Genomic DNA, 16,467 nt, shown 5'->3' on the forward strand with positions numbered 1-16,467 from the left:
TCGGTGCTCAGCGGTACTATTCTTCGCAAGTCGACAGCTTACCATCCACAAACGAACGGGTGGACCGAGCGACTTAACAAAACTCCGGAAGACATGCTTTCAATGTATGTGGACATCGAACACAAGAACTGGGACGAGATTCTCCGTTACATAACGTTCGCATACAATACTGCGAAACAAGAAACCACACGGATGACCCCATTCAGCCTTGTTCATGGATGAGAAGTAAGAACGATGTTGGACGCGATGCTGCCACACGAATGCGATGACAACGAAATGGGTGCTGATGCATTTACTCAACGCGCAGAGGAAGCCAGGCAGCTCGCACGTCTGCGAATATACCAACAACAAGAGTACGACGCAGGCCGCTATAACCTTCGTCATACACCTGTAACGTACAAAACCAGGGACAGGGTATGGGTGTGGACGCCTGTACGAAGACGGGGACTATCGAAAAGTTGCTCAGAAGGTACTTCGGACCTTATCGAGTGCTGCGACGACTTAGTGACGTTACCTATGAAGTCGTCCCGGATAGCCCAAACTGTACAAGGCGTCGCCAGCACCGACCTGAACTTGTGCACGTAGGGCGCATTAAGCCATACGTCAGCAAGTGACTCTGCGAGGCACGTCGCTTCTACAAAGTGAATTTATGCGCGAATCACTGGCTCAGCTATAGCATCGGGGTGATGCTCTTTTAAGGGGAGGCAAATGCCGCACCCGAAACAGAGAACAAAGACGATGTGCGCGCCAACAGCCTCGTGAAAAGAGACACTGAAGACGACGACGTGCTTTTGTTTAACTCTCTTGCTCTTGACTCCTGCATAAAAAGACACGCCGTCGGTTGTCGGACTCTACGTCTTGGTGAACTGCTTACGTTGAACCATGACAATATACAACCCTCATTGGAGTGTCGGACAGTGCGAAAATTGAGGTCTGCGGCACCGAAGAAGATATCCACCATCTCCTACACCGTTGCCTTCGATTTGAACCTGAGAGAAAAAAAATTTGACGCGTTACGACAATTGGACAATCGGCCACTCTCTGTGCAGATGCTGCTGGAGCACCGTCGTCGCCTTTCGTCAGCTCAAAAGGCAGGCAAAGCCCTCTTGCGCTTTGTGAGGACTAAGGGCCTATGTGAATGCCTTTACCTTTTGTTTGGTGCCTCCGCTGCATGCGCGTCAGCCCATTCACTGACAATATTTTGTCTCCTTCCCTCCTGTTTCCTCTCTCTCATCGTTATACTTTTCTATTTCTCAGGCGTAGGGTAGCAAACCAGGTATGTATCTGATAACGTACCTGCCCTCTCTCTTGTTCTTGCTTCCTTAGACAGTAATATTTGGAAGCGGTATTCGATGCCTATGTTGTAAGCACCCAGCCCAGACCGCTCCTGATAGCGGATTGAGTAAATGGGCCAAGAAAAAACGTCGCCGTATACCCCTCGTCAACTCTTCCTGTAAAAGAGCTCCCCCCCCCCTTTTTTTTGTCAGGAACTTCGACTGACTTGAATGTGGCTGCGTATGCGTGACAAATACGTCTCCTATCTCTCTCTCTTTTTTCTATCTATGTCTCTCTCTCCTTATGAGAACAAGAGTTTGTCTTTAAGATGTCCCAGAACGCCCTTTTGGCGTATTATGCAAATATTCGTTCCGCTGCGGACAAGCTCTCCGCGAACCAATTAAAAAAGTCCACCGCCACTCGGTACTATAGCCGCGGCAGTGAGCTGAGTTTGGTCTTCGGCACTTACGTTCATTCTGCGCTTGGCAAGGGATGTCAGGCACAGGTCAGACACACAGTAAAAATTTTTACACCCAGAAGGGTGTAAATGAGCTTGTCCCGTGGACGACACCCTAAGGGTGTTAATTCAGCACCTTCCAAAAAGGGTGCTTTTTCATGCACCCTTAGAATAGGGTGTACATGTAAAAAAACTGTAGGGTGTTAAAAAAACACCCTTAAGGAAGGGTGCCTTCGATGTCCATCACTTTTTTAGCACCCTCTGAGGAGGGTGCGAGAAGGGTGCACAAGGGTGTTGAGTGCCCATGGCAGGGGTGCCAGTATTCTTTTAGACTGCACTAATAGATATCAGCATGCACTGATTACACACTACTTGAAGAAAGTGGTCCTCATTATCAATGGTGCGCCACCTGTCGAGCTCCATTCATTGCGTCTGGGCAAAAATATAAACGCGTGCCATTGTGTATGAACTTGTGCTGGATCTATATATACTTCACAGTATATGCATAATGCGCGTTACAGAAAATGAAGCCTTGCTGCCCTTGCATATTGCGTTTATTTAATAGGCAAATAAAACAAACTTTTCTTCTGCCACACAACTTTTTCACCAGATATACGTTCACGTATACGTACACTACACATGCAACACCTCAAATGTTTATTATATTTATTCAGTTTCACTTCATTGACAATTCTTTGCAACATACAATTACACTGGTTTCAGTTTAGTATACTGCTTCAAGTACATAGAGACTACAAATGAAATATACGCTAATATATCCCTATAATTCTTTCAAGTATCTACAATCCCAGTGGTTTCCAGTTTAATACTCCTTCATGTACACAATCGGTTAATAGGAATGAAATACAAGCATATATATACTTATGATTCTTTCAAATATATACAATCACCATGATTTCACTATATATGCCTTCATGTACACAATCGTTCCCAAGAAGTGATGCACACAAAAATATATATGGATAGTGTTTTCAAATGTATATAATCACAGTGGATTAAGCTTTGTATTCCTGGATGTATAACAATTGGTTATGAGAAATGATTGATAGATAGATATGTGGGGTTTAACGTCCCAAAACCACTATATGATTATGAGAGACGCCGTAGTGGAGGGCTCCGGAAATTTAGACCACCTGGGGTTCTTTAACGTGCACCCAAATCTGAGCACACGGGCCTACAACATTTCCGCCTCCATCGGAAATGCAGCCGCCGCAGCCGGGATTCGAACCCGCGCCCTGCGGGTCAGCAGCCGAGTACCTTAGCCACTAGACCACCGCGGCGGGGCAAGGTTATGAGAAATGATGTACATGCAAACATATACGGGTTTTTGCACATATAACTTTAGCGAATACTTAAGAAACCAATACAATGATCAGAAACACAATAAGCTAAAAACGAACACAAAACTGAGTCAAAACACACAAAAAACAAAAGAGGTAATGCATAATTAAGGCTAATGACACAGCTGGGTCACTTTATGCCAAATGTCCCAGCCATTTTGGCAACCATCTCAAATGTATTCGAAAAACTCGTGCTGCATTGAAAATAGTGAATTTCTGGAATATTTAGGAGAGGAAAAATATTTGGTCACGTGGCTGCCTTCTGAACTTTCTGGAATGCCGTCTAGGTGTTGTATGTGAAAAATTTTATTTTAAAAGCACCGCTCCTTCTTTTCATACGAAACTCGGTCTACGTGTTACGTAACAAGAGCTTAATTTGGGAGAGTTGGTTCATCGTGGTTGTGTGCTAGTCACAGCGCGACAACTTTCGGAAGAGACAGAGAGGACAGGAAAGAGCACCGACTGTCAACTGAATTTAATGAATGTGCTACGAGCGCTTTTATACGGAGTACAAGAACCGTGTTCATGCGCGACGACACGTGTGAGCACTACAAAATAATCTTTAACCGTGAAAAGAATACTCCCTCTCGGAAAGGATAAGTGAACGTGTAGTGATGCACTGATCATTGGTTTACCTGATAAAAAATACTTCTACAAACATTAAATTGGCATTAAGTAAACCTATTCTCGTGACGAATGGGGCAAGATTGACTATTCCTGTTGCTGTTTAGTACACACACTTTTGAAAGCTTGCAAGGGGTGGAAAACAACACGCTAATATCATATGTGCTGGCTATTTTTTTAATTGTGAGACACATGATGTGGTATAACATGCAAAGGTTTTGGTCATTGTTTTTTGTTGGTCCTGTCTAACTTTACTTTCTGCAGGAGGGTTTTGCAAACGGGTGTGATGATTCTGTTGGGATACCCAGCATCTTTTAGTCTTTTAATCTGGTTTTTAAACCTGACCTCACCCTTGTGCTAACATGACTTCTGAAGGGTGGCCTGAGTACATGAGGTATCAATTCCTCTTTCTACTAATTTTGAATGCCCACTATCAAAAGGCAGAACATTCTTAACACTCCTGGGCTGATAGCACCAGCCAATACCCCAACAGCATCATCACACTTGTTTGTGAAACCCTCCTGCAGAAAGTAAAGTTAAAGGAAGCAGGACCAAAAGAAAAAGAGAATGACCAATCACCTTTGCATGTCACACGGTACTACGTACATAAGGTGTCTCACAATTTTAGGAAAAGAGCCAGCAGATATGACATTGTTGTTTTCCACCCCTTGCAAGCTTTCAAAAGTGCATGTACTTACAGCAACAGGAATAGTCAATCTTGCACCATTCGTCACTAGAATAGGTTTACTGAATGCCAATCTAATGTGTATAAGATACCGCTAACATGTGGAAAAGTAAACAGGACAAACTGGGCAATGCTTCAATGATCAAGCAAGACGGCATGCTTTAAATGTTAAGAAGAGCTATAGTAGTCTCATGGCCGGACACCGTAAGAATGTAAGTGTAGTCCTAGGTTTCATAAAACACGGTTTTTGAAAAAAAAGCAAGCAGAAAAATGAGAGATTTTAGAACTCTTTATCAGGAAGGCCAAGGATCAATGCATCAGTACACCTTCACTTATCTTTTCCGAAAAAGAGTATTCTTTTCTCGGTTAAACTTATTTTGTCATGGTCACACATGTGTTGTTGCAGATGAGCCCTGGTCTTGTGCTCAGTATAAAAACGCTCGTATCACCTTCAATAAAATTCAGTTGACAGCGCTCTTTCCTGTCCTTTTTGCGATAAGATTTTTATTACAGAAAAAATTTCATTTTCTTACAATTTAGGTATAATAATGAGTTTTCATTGTGTCACAACATGGAGCAAATTGCATCTCAATACGGACAAAAATCACAATTTTGTGAAATTCGTGATATTTTCTCGTATATTTCAGCAGCTTGAGAGGTCTAAAGATATTTTTTCCTCAAAATATACCTTCTGTGGAGTAAATATTCACTGCTCAGATATTCATACAAAGTGCAATATTGCAATAAAAAATGCAAACATAACACATTTTGGCTTTATTCTTGGAAGCGAATGTGGCTAAAAAATTGCACTATTACTATTGAGCTTCAAATACCTTACAGAAGCACATTTACTTAACAGGTAGACCGAATTTGCTTTAGAAAAAATAAGCGGTAGTTTTAAAACAAAATTTTCCACAAACAGCACACAGACGGCATTATGCCAGGAAGTTATAAGCCAGCCACATGAACAAAACTTTTTTTCTCGCTGAAATATTCTAGCAGTTCACTGTTTTCAACGCAGTAAGTCAGCACTTTTTTTTTTTCAAATACAATTCAGATGGTCGCCAAAGTGGCTGGGACGTTTGGCATGGAATGGTCCAGTTATATTTAAGCAAAATAACTTACACAAATAACAATGTTTGTTCATCTACCATGACCACACTAGAAAAAGTTGTTCAGGCATTGTGACACTAAAATTTTCAGCGTCGTACTGCCTGAACAACTTCTTTGATAAACTCCAAACTCACGCCGAGAAAAATCCGCTCAATCACGGTGGTTGTTAAAGGCCTTGCGGTCGTAGACAATGTTGAAAATAAAAAAAAAATCAACTCATCAGTGCTGTCACTCCTTCTTCGTCATTACTGACACGAAAGATGTTTCGGTTATCCATGTGGAGGTTCAGGAAGTAGGCTTGCTCTAGACTGGGGCCGGGGGGTAGACTACGCAGGACGTCAGCGGCACCCTCTCATCCTGTAATAAGAGCAAATATGACTTCTCTTAAAAGGATGTTCGTGCTGTTCTGGCAGCACCATATATAAAGAATGTGTAGTGTATATCCTTCGAAATGGCGTGTAATTGACATTACACTGAACTCGAAGCATACAACCCATACATTCTAATAATTTCGTATGATAAAGATAAGAGTTTTCCAGCATACAGCAAATTCCCGAAATGAGGTGAAGTGTAAGACTACAGCTCGAAAATGGCACTTACGAAAGCCTGAACTCACCTAAGAATCAAATTCCTTATAGGGTAGTGAGCCAGTGTGAAAAACAATTCCTAAAGTACAACGCTCAGAACATGTAACATTAATCAAAATGCACAAGAAACTCACCTCTTCATGTACAAACAGTGAAGACATCTCTGCTTTCTCTTTTACATGAGAACAAATGATCTTGGGCGTGGCACTAGCGAAGAGGTCTGCAAAAAAAAAAAGTAAGAGATTTACTGACTTTAATCACGCCTCTAACAATCTGAGGAATTATTACAAGTCACCAATCAGTGCAATTCTGACTGCGTCTATAAGGGCTTCAAAAATGAACAATTTTCTCGTTCTTTCTACCCTCACAAGACGCTCCGTCAATGGAATCTAATCCAAATTTGACGCTGTGCTTCCTATTTGCCTGCTTTCTAGACGTAGGGCTGCGAACATGTGTTTTGTGCACCTAATCTAGCACAGAAATTCGTCATCTATAATTCAATCTTCTTAATTCATTGTAATTTGATAAAAGATGTGATAGCTCGTCCAGTTTTTAAAGAGTTGCGGGCCTGCAATAGGCACTGCCTTGCACGTATTAAAGCACTTCTTTAAAAAAAAAATTTCAAAGCTTGCTTTCAGAAAAAGCGTCTGGCATATTTCGACAACCAAGCCCATCCTCTGATGGCAATCAGGGGCACGCTGTTAGCGATTATTGACTACGGGATTTACAAACGTAACCCGTGCCTAAATACTCAGTTAAACACAATCACGCAAGTAAGAGCGCTCGAACGCGGCAACGCGCGCGGACGCCGACTACGTTGCAGCAGCCATGGCTTATGCTAGAGCAACCGCACATAGCTCCAACAGTAACGTATACTCTCTCGATTCTGTTATAACGCCGAACATTATCGCAGATGAAAGCGAAGCACGAAAACAGCAAACAGAAACGAGGGAAAACAACACACGGCGATGGCCACAACAACGCGTTTTTGCAAGTCTGCTAGATCTTTCCCTGTTGCTGGTGGCACTTGTCCTAAATAGCTTAAAAGACCGAGGCGCACGTGCTGGGAGCATCGCGGCATATCACCACCTCCAACTATACCGTCTTTAAGCAAAAAAAAAGCCATTTCGTACAGTGCGCCTCTGTACATAATTTTTGCTTTTTCTTTCTTTTTTTACGCTTACACCTACAGAAGCACGTTGCACATTTGAGTAATAATAGAATTGTTATTACGATGTAGCCCAAAGCACATCTTAAAACAATATCAATCACTTTGTTCAGTGTAGAGACAATGTGCGATCAGCAACTAATCCCGCCCTTGTTAAGTGATCACATCACTCACTGTATGAGTGATGCAGGCACTTACACAACATCGCGCATAGCAGTGTGAACTCGTTAAGTCACACGTTTAATCGGGCATCTGCAACAGGCCCGCGAACGCATGCTGTTGTAAATGGCTGGCAGCCTACTTCGGCAGAGCTGCTGCAGGCGCCCAGCTAGCGCTGTATGATTACTACCTACGAAAACAGTACACTCACCGTTAATAGGCCCACGTTGTCCGTGTCCGCCACTGCATGAATATTCCTTAATCCGAGCGTCACTTCGAACACGGTGTCATGCGTGACCACCATTGAATATGCGCCTGTTCGCTAGAATACACACAGCGACCAAGACCCCAGACCAACGCAACGCATTTGAAAGACGATGAGACAGAGGGAGCAACGTTGAGAGAGAGAAGGAGGAGGCATTGGCGGCGGCGTGGCGGCGCCAGTGCCTCCTCCTTCCTCCTCCGCAGTTGTCCACGCAGGTGTTCGGTGATGCAACTCTTCGCTTATCTACGCCGCCGTTGTGGGAGCAACGCTGGCCGGGGTGAGCGTGAGCGGTGGGGGGGGGGGGGGAGGAGCGAAAACCCGCCAAGGCGGCGCCGAAAGGCAAACGCTATGGCGCATACGGCGGACGGTCGTTCGGCGCGGAATGACTCCTTGTAAACGGCAACTCTCCTCCCAGCCAGTCGCACAGCGACGCAGATTCTTTACCAGCCTCGGGTTCTTTGAGTATTTTGACGGAATGCGATTGCAGTGGGCGAAAAATAGTGAAGCAAATCTTGCGGAAAACGAAGTGCACAATGGAATGGCCAGAAACAATAATTATTTCGTCCTCGGTGGCATTAGCGGGAGAGCATCGCCACACCTTTTTCCAGAGGAATTTCTTTTCGCATTGTCTGTGTCTGGCTATTCCGCGTATGGTGCCGCAAACAGTGAATGCGTAGTCGAAGCTGGAACAAATTAATCCACAGTCGCGGATGTTTATTACAAGGCTTGTCACGCACCATGAAACGTGCCGAGGTTGTTATAACAAACTTTTTGCTGACCACATGATCAGCACATAATTCCATATGGTTGCCCAATGAGCTAGCTAAGCACCTGTAGCAAAGGCAGGGCACGTTCTTGTTAAACGTTGTTAATATAAACGATGGTTGTGCATAAGTGCAGTGACGGCTTTCCGTGTGAATTGGTCATAACCCACGTTTTCGAGCGTAGAAGCGCCTCAGCGGACCTAATCAGCTACCACAGCAAGTTCGTAAGCAATAATTTGGTACGAAAGTGTGCAGCTGTTTTCCATGTACTGAATAGTCCGTGTACAGTGCGTTGACCACCGCCATTTCTTAAGCCACCTCCCATATAGACTCCCAGTCTGAACAGGTGTGGGACCTTAAACACTATGAAGCAGTGCCCCCCCCCCGCACACACACACGAAATTTGAGGGCGCACGGGCTGATACACACGCATACTTATTCACAGGCGCACACACATACACGTATACACACATACGGCAACACACACACGCGACCGTAAACGCACGCATGCATGGGCGTACACATGTGCACAGGCACGCTAACACAAGCACGGACTCGCACATACACGCGCACGCACACATGCACGGGTGTACACACAATCGCGCTTACACGCGAACACATGCGCAGGCTCACGCACACACACCCATACTCGGGCGAACATTATGTTCCTGTATATAATCCACAGCAAACATGTAGCTTATAACCAACGCTAAGGAAAGCTTTCGTAACATGGATTGCAGTTAATTGCCATTATAGATGAAACGCGCTTTGCTTCTGCTGACATTCTGCTGTATTCGGAGAGCACCTTCACACATTCTAAGTCAATTAGGCCGTCATTTAACGCAAGGTCCACATATTCGTGCAGTAGCTGCGCTGCTCAGCCGCCAATCCGAAGGTCGCGGGTTCGATGCCGGCCTGGCAGTCGAATTAAGGCGGAGGCGAAAATGTGGAAGCCTTTGCACTGTGCGATATGAGCGCTCATTAAAGAACACCAAATGGTGAAAATCTGCAGCTTTCCACTACGACGACCCTCATAATCATATCGAGGTTTTTGAGACGTAAAATCCCAAATATTATAATTATGTGTTCTTCTTATGCTGCATATTCCATCCGATGAATCGGCACCTACACCCTTCTCAGGCACAAAAGCACCCTTAGAGCCTATTTTAGGGTGCTATCGAGGCAAGCACACAAACAAAAGGGTGCTTTTTTTTCAATCGACCATTTATGGGTGTTAAAGGGTGTTGCAAAGGGTGCTTTCTCGTAAAAGCACCCTTTTTACACCCTTTTGGGTGCAAAAATTTTTACTGTGCAGGCATTATTTCCCGTACGTGCCGCACAACTGCTGTATGTCTTGCGCGCTTTTATTCATCCTCATGCGTGTCTTTTTCAGCTCATGTGCCTTTACCCTGATATAATTTATCGGTGCGCAAAGAAGGTTATATTTGCCCTGGTGACACGGTCCAGTTATGTCTCAGTAATGCTTGTCATGCTTGTTACCGTAGAACAACGCGCATCGCTGCCTAAACGTATTTAACTGAAGCTATAAAATTGTGCAGCGACGTTCGGGGCGGCACGCGGCCATCTGGGGCTAAATTCACATACCTTCCGCAAGTAGGGTTTTTTACTGGTTCGTCGGTTTCGCCAACGGCATGTCATGCGATGGATTCGCTGAAATATTCCCCCCAAAAAAACTTTTTTTATAGTAAAACATTTTTGTGAATGCGGGTCCCGAATTATCTGTACCGTGTGAAGGTGATTCAAACGCATATGCTTTTGTTGTCATTTTCAAGCACAGAGGCATTTCCTTCGTAGTGTCTCTGTGAGTAAAAACAGTACACGGTTTCAAGATTCCTTCGAATGACGACATGATACAACTTCGAAGACAGCGCTGAACGCAAAGATCTCACCAAAACCACTGTAGTAATTAGCTGTTTGTTAGGAATGCTGTCAGGTTTCCGAACAACTAAGTTCTACGCCTCGTTCCGTATCACTGCCGATATCGTCATCGTTTTTTATTATGCGTTTTCAGTACGCACCAGCTCGTCATTGTTTACGAAATATTCCAGCTTATCTTTTTTTATGTCAGCCTGCATCTGTAGTAGGCAAACATCGCCTTATGATTATTTTTTAACGGCGAAGGCTGGCGAGGGATCGTTTGGAGTGATAAGGTAAAGGTTCAAAGTTCGCTTTTTTTCAAGTTTTTCTTGTGTTTTTAGTGAAATATATAAGCGTCGAGGCCGTAATAACACCATATTTAAACTTGTGACAGAGGCGTCTACATGAAGCTATAAACCTTAAAAAAAACCATTTGCCTGAACTGTTTTATACGTTTCCGCTTGTATACCTGTGCATATGGGCACTTATTGTTGAAGCTATAGCTGAAGCTTTTCTAGGGCCGCAGTAGCGTAGCAACGCACAACCTGCTAGAACGTGAAAGTAAAATTGGAGATGCGTGCTTCCAAACATACAAGACACATTTATATCGCTTAAAGTACGCTGCACAATTAGAAATATGCAATATACTTAGTAGGGTCGAACTTCTTTGTTAGGAGATATAGCACAGTATATGTTGGAACGAACTAATACGAACTTTGGTGGTTTGTACATGATTTCTGTGACATGAACTCTTTTAATAACTAAACCTAAAACGCAAGAGACGCTGTAATATCAACTTCAAGGAAAAAGTGTTTTGTTGGCGTGAGACTGGAACCGTAAAACGCAGCAGGATACCTGAACTTTTCAATGAGGTTGTGACATTAAAATTTGGGTAAAAAGCGGTAAAACAAAGTTTGGGAATGTTGTTTTAAACAAGTGGATCTAACTCAACACACTTCCTAAAATGTACTCTACAATAAGGTACATAAAGATTGCCTCGTCTGCAGTGGGTCTCAAAACAAGGCCTTTTTTGTATCTAACATTTTGAAGCAAGCCATACTGTATACCAATCCGCCAAGCCGATGTTCATGTATAATGTTACGAGTGCCGGATATAACGAACTAAATATTAGTGCGAGCGCTGATTTTTATAGAGCGGTTCGACTCACAAGCTTGGTGGTGATATCATTATGAAATAAAGTTTCCTATTTGTTGCTGTAAAAAATAGTGTCTATTTATTGTCGCTACATGCAGAGTATAAGAGTGAAGTAAATATAAAAGGACACTCCTCGAGTCACTCCTGCGTAGTAGTAGAGGTAATCAGCATCAAACCCAGTCGCGGATTTTTCACGTGCTCAACTGTCGCGATTCTCAATATTATATCACGAAGGCGAATGTTTTGTTCTTGATGCAGTGGAAACAAAAGAGGAGTTCGCGTCCACATACTGTCATCGCGCGTGCAACTAAGGCTCGCGGTCAGGCTCTTGGCAACACGTGCGCGAAAGTGGGCCCGGAATAATCTGCACCCTGAGATACCCGCATGCACCGTTGTGCCATAAATAAGAGATTCCTCGGCCCACAAGACATGCCTTGGCAGGGATAGAGTCAACAAAGCGTGCAGCGCACGCTGCGTAATGGCTTCAAGGAGGCGCATCAGAATGAATGTTTCACTCGTCGCGGGGACTGCTGATGGCCTGTATGTGCGCGTGGCGCGAACGTTAAGCACGTGTGCGTGTTCTGCGACCTGCTGTGGACAGGACGTCGTTCGCGCGCTGTCAGCACCTCCTCCGACACTGGTCTACGAAAGTGATACTTGTCGAGGGCCTGTGTTTTGTACCGAAACATCGTGCTAACCTTCCACGTGCTCAGTCAGTGTGCCATATTCGTATAAGTCAGTGATTTTTGCGTCTGTTCTGCGGCCATGAATGCTTTATTAGGACATTGAACGTTACCGTCTCGGCGAACGAGGGAAGATGAGGGGAATGATGGGGTGCGTCTGAGACCTCGCAAGCATTCCACCATGCACTGAAGACCACTTATAGATCTGGAGTCTCAACTTCAGCATTATTAAACGTGTTCGTAGGAGAGGTCCACATGATATGTGTCCACATTTCATGTTTACATATAGACGATAGTTTGGTTTTGAAGAAACACTCTTGACTACTAAGCATTTTCATATCTAAGCATATTTGCTGACACATTATGGCCCACTCTTGTAATGCCAAGTGGCATGAACTGAAGGAGTTTTTTTCGTAAGAAACTCACCAGGTTGTGTTTATGCGCATATATTTCATTCACATTTCTTTTATGCATACAATGAGACGTCCTTTCGGTTGCAGATATTTCATGCTAACACCTGCGACACATCATTTTTGCTTCACGACAAGGTTTCATGCTGCTCAGCGGAACATGTCGGACGTGATCGATAACCGCATACAACTAGTAGCGATGTCGGTAGCGAATTTGCAGTATTATAATGATGATTCTACTTACATTATTATGAAATGCAATGGCACTATCCTGTTCAAATGAAAATAATCGGCCATCATCGTCAGAGCACCGTCGTTGATGAACAACGTACAGTTTAGATACTTTGAAATATAGCAAAACATTATATCAGCTGCAAGAGTTAAACATGCTAGCTACATGCTAGCTTTTTTTCTTGCTGAAGATACCGTAACAACTGAAGGTCGTATATTTTGTTTCTTCTCCCGTTAACATCATGTATGAGAGCCCCCCTGACAGTTTCTAACGTTGGGGCTCCTTGTGTGTATTACCAATCCTGTACGCGCTTTTCTGTAAACGGACATCGTTGTTGAATAAAACTTGAAACTTGAAACTTGAAACATCCAGCGAACTTGCGTGTCGTGATTAGTTTGCGAATTTGTACAGAAACATGCAGAACTAAACGTCAAAAAGTTAGCAGAAATTAAGGTATCAGAAAGAGAGGGAGAGAGAGAAATAGAGAGGAAAGGCAGGGAAGGTATCAAATTACACATCAAGTTATACAGGTGAATTTTTCTGGCGTTGTCTTCGATCACTGTTTTAGGCGCAATAGGCAAAGTTATTTGATAGTTTATCTTAGCAACAAAGGAAGAAGGCGTACACGAGAGAGCGAGCGACAACCTTTGGTAATCGAAAATCGGCGCTCACCTTGACGTCCGAATTTTGTATCTAGATGTCCATTTGCATCCCGTCATATTGTTATCTGGGGTTTTTATGCCCCGAAAATGAGGATATGGTTATGACAGAAGACGTAGGGGAGGGCTCCGGAAATTTATAACATCTGGTGTTCTTTAACGTGCACTTACATCGCGCAGTACACGACCTTCTACCATTTCGCTTCCATTGAAATGCGACTGCGGTGACCGGGGTCAAACCCCCGACCTTCGGCTGAACAACCGAGCCCCCTGACCACTGTTCTACTGTGACGGACCATTTGAGTCTAGTCTCCCCAGTGTTTGTGGCCACTGAAACGGAGTAATTTGCCTATCGCAGCGATAACCACTTTGATCAAATGCGCATTTTAAACAGTACGATTGAAAATTTAATCTTAGAGTTTGTGATACTATCCGTGTTCTCAGATTCCCTTTCTTTAGCACATCAAACTCACTTTGTGTCTATAATGTTACGCTCCTGAGCGAGCCAGTATGAAATCGACTGCTGACAGCGGTGGTAACATAGAATCAGTTGTTATTAACGAGCCGTAATCTCACCGGAATCATGCTCACCTTAACGTGGGATAAAACAAATTTGGGCTCAAGAACACGGGAAAATGTTTTGCTCTATAATTGTAGCCAGTATAGCTACAGATAGCAAGCTAGAGTAAATGGGTTAATATAAACAAAGAGGATTTCGCAATCTGAAAAACATTGCCACTGATACACTGGTATTTGTCAGCGATTTGTAGTTAAATAAATAAACAGGCGTGGATTTGAGTCATCTCCTCATGGCATAATTGGTGTCTGAGCTTTGTTGTTGTGGCGTGGACCACTTTCTTCATCAGTCAATCAAGTGAGGCGGCATCTGGCAGAAAATATGCGGGCTAGTTCAAGCACTGGACAAAAAGTTTTGGCATGTCCGAGATTTATAGCTGGATCCTAGAACCAGTTTTCTGCCTACGTATTGTTTTCTTTCCTTCTTTCTGTTTTTAAAGCCTCCCGGTGCTTTCAGCAAAATGTCAAGAAGAAAAACCGCACAACGATTTGTCAAGAGGGCAGTTCAGCTAAAGGATCGAATCAAGAAAGACTTTTACGGTCCTTCCTTAGACTTCATAACTCATGAGCGCACGCACCGTAAGATAGCTCAACTTATTTTAAAAAATACTAGTGGCGCGTTGCTGTCAAGAAATTTTCAGCGCGTGCAGCATTCTCAATCTCCGGTGCCCGATACGTCAGTGGAATAATGTTGATTGATATGTGGGGTTTAACGTCCCAAAACCACTATATAATTATGAGAGACGCCGTAGTGGAGGGCTCCGGAAATTTAGACCACCTGGGGTTCTTTAACGTGCGCCCAAATCTGAGCACACGGGCCTACAACATTTCCGCCTCTATCGGAAATGCTCAGTGGAATAATGTACGCAACGACGTACGGGCGCAAGAGAGAAGAGCGTTTATTTATCGTGAAATGCACTCGCGATGTGCACCGAAACTTTGTACGATTGAAGACAGGAATTATTTTCGCGTCATCTCTGCCCATGCACTGCGGCGCCTCCAAAAGCATACAGCATGGTAGCACACGCTGCACCAAAACTGCGAACACAAATTTATGGAAAGACGTATTGTGTGCGAAGGGATGTGCATTCTAAACATACGTGCAGTCGATGACTGTAGGACTTGTGGCAGCTCTCAAGCCTGCGGTTATTGATCGGCTAGAAGAAAATTCATCAACGACGGAATGCTTAGGGCGTAGAATGCCTTTGCGGAGAACTTGCGCGGCACCAGCTATCGAGAACTTTCTGGGTTTTCCGATGGCTGTGCTGCCATCGGAAAACCCGAAACTCCCAGAAGGCGCCACGAAAGGCTTACATCAGTGGAACCTTTTGTCAGTAATAACATTCACAATACCTATGCTATGTGTCACGCAAAACGTTTTTTTTTTCTTGTACGCAATTTATCGTGGGGAACATAGTAAAGGGAAGCTGAGCAACACAACATTTTTGTTTGGGCTCTGTGCTTTAACAACGCAAACATTATACGAGAGCTGCTGGCAGTCGTCAGCTTCTATAATCTGGATTCAAATTTAAGATGTTGCGCACTGGTCGGGTAACGCCATTCCGTAATTTCATATCTTATCAGTGTTGGCGAAAGGCTTAACAAAGGAGAACTCACCGAATTAATTATGCGCCGAGGTAAAATAGATACGATAATTTTGTCTTCTTTTTGCTTTCAGTTTTGAAAGATCTTGAGGTTTCTTTTTGTGCAAAAGGCAATGATCGGTTTCTAAGTGCGCGAAAAAGGGCACAAAATGTGACTACTTGAAAATGGGGCGCATGGTCAGTTCATAGTGCACTTCAAATGAGGCAAGCCACTAAAATGACTCTGGCGGCGAGGATGATAAATGTGACACCCGGGCGATGCAGTGCAGAAGTAGTGAAGTCAAAAGATTTCAATTTGAAATCAGATCGCGCCCTGCTTCTCAATAAAGGTCGCGGCCATGACTCCCCGAAGTAAGATATGCATAATCCGAGCTTCAGTCAACAAAAAAAAAACTAAGAAGTAAAAAGCGAGAAATTTGAAATTTTCTAGGCCACCGAAAGCCAGCGAAAGTATATAAAAAAGCGCGAAAGCTATCATACGTGATAGCAGAAGGGTCTTGTTTATTTTTTTTCACAGAACGGTAGAACTGATTCTGCGCGTGCTTTAGATTACAATGTGTGAGGGTCGATATGGCATTGTTCGCTGAACCGCGGTGGGAAATCTTGACCATCCCTGGGTGGAGCTAAAAGAGGGCGAGAGAGAGACGCTATGCCCTGAAGCACATAACTGTAAAAGGAAGTGCAGATCCAGGGAACCGGAGACAGACCGGATCAACGGCCTGATAGCCTCAATGAACTTGTCGTTGGGAAAACTCAATTTCCTACGGGGCGCTGAGGCTGGCAAAAAAAAAAAAGTGGCGCAGGATGGACGT

At 43.9% G+C, this 16,467-nt stretch overlaps 1 long non-coding RNA gene across 1 annotated transcript; it reads right to left on the reverse strand.

The window, feature by feature from the left end:
* Positions 1-3,041: 3,041 nt before the first annotated feature.
* On the reverse strand, positions 3,042-7,812 carry LOC142802075 (uncharacterized). Its single transcript, XR_012893944.1, has 3 exons — positions 7,641-7,812; positions 6,237-6,322; positions 3,042-5,872 (listed from the first exon to the last, which is right to left on the reverse strand). It is a non-coding gene; the product is annotated as an uncharacterized LOC142802075 (long non-coding RNA).
* Between the last annotated feature and the right edge of the window lie 8,655 nt (positions 7,813-16,467).

This window comes from Rhipicephalus microplus, chromosome 1 (genome assembly GCF_043290135.1).
Source record: "Rhipicephalus microplus isolate Deutch F79 chromosome 1, USDA_Rmic, whole genome shotgun sequence".
NCBI classification, from domain to species: domain Eukaryota; kingdom Metazoa; phylum Arthropoda; class Arachnida; order Ixodida; family Ixodidae; genus Rhipicephalus; species Rhipicephalus microplus.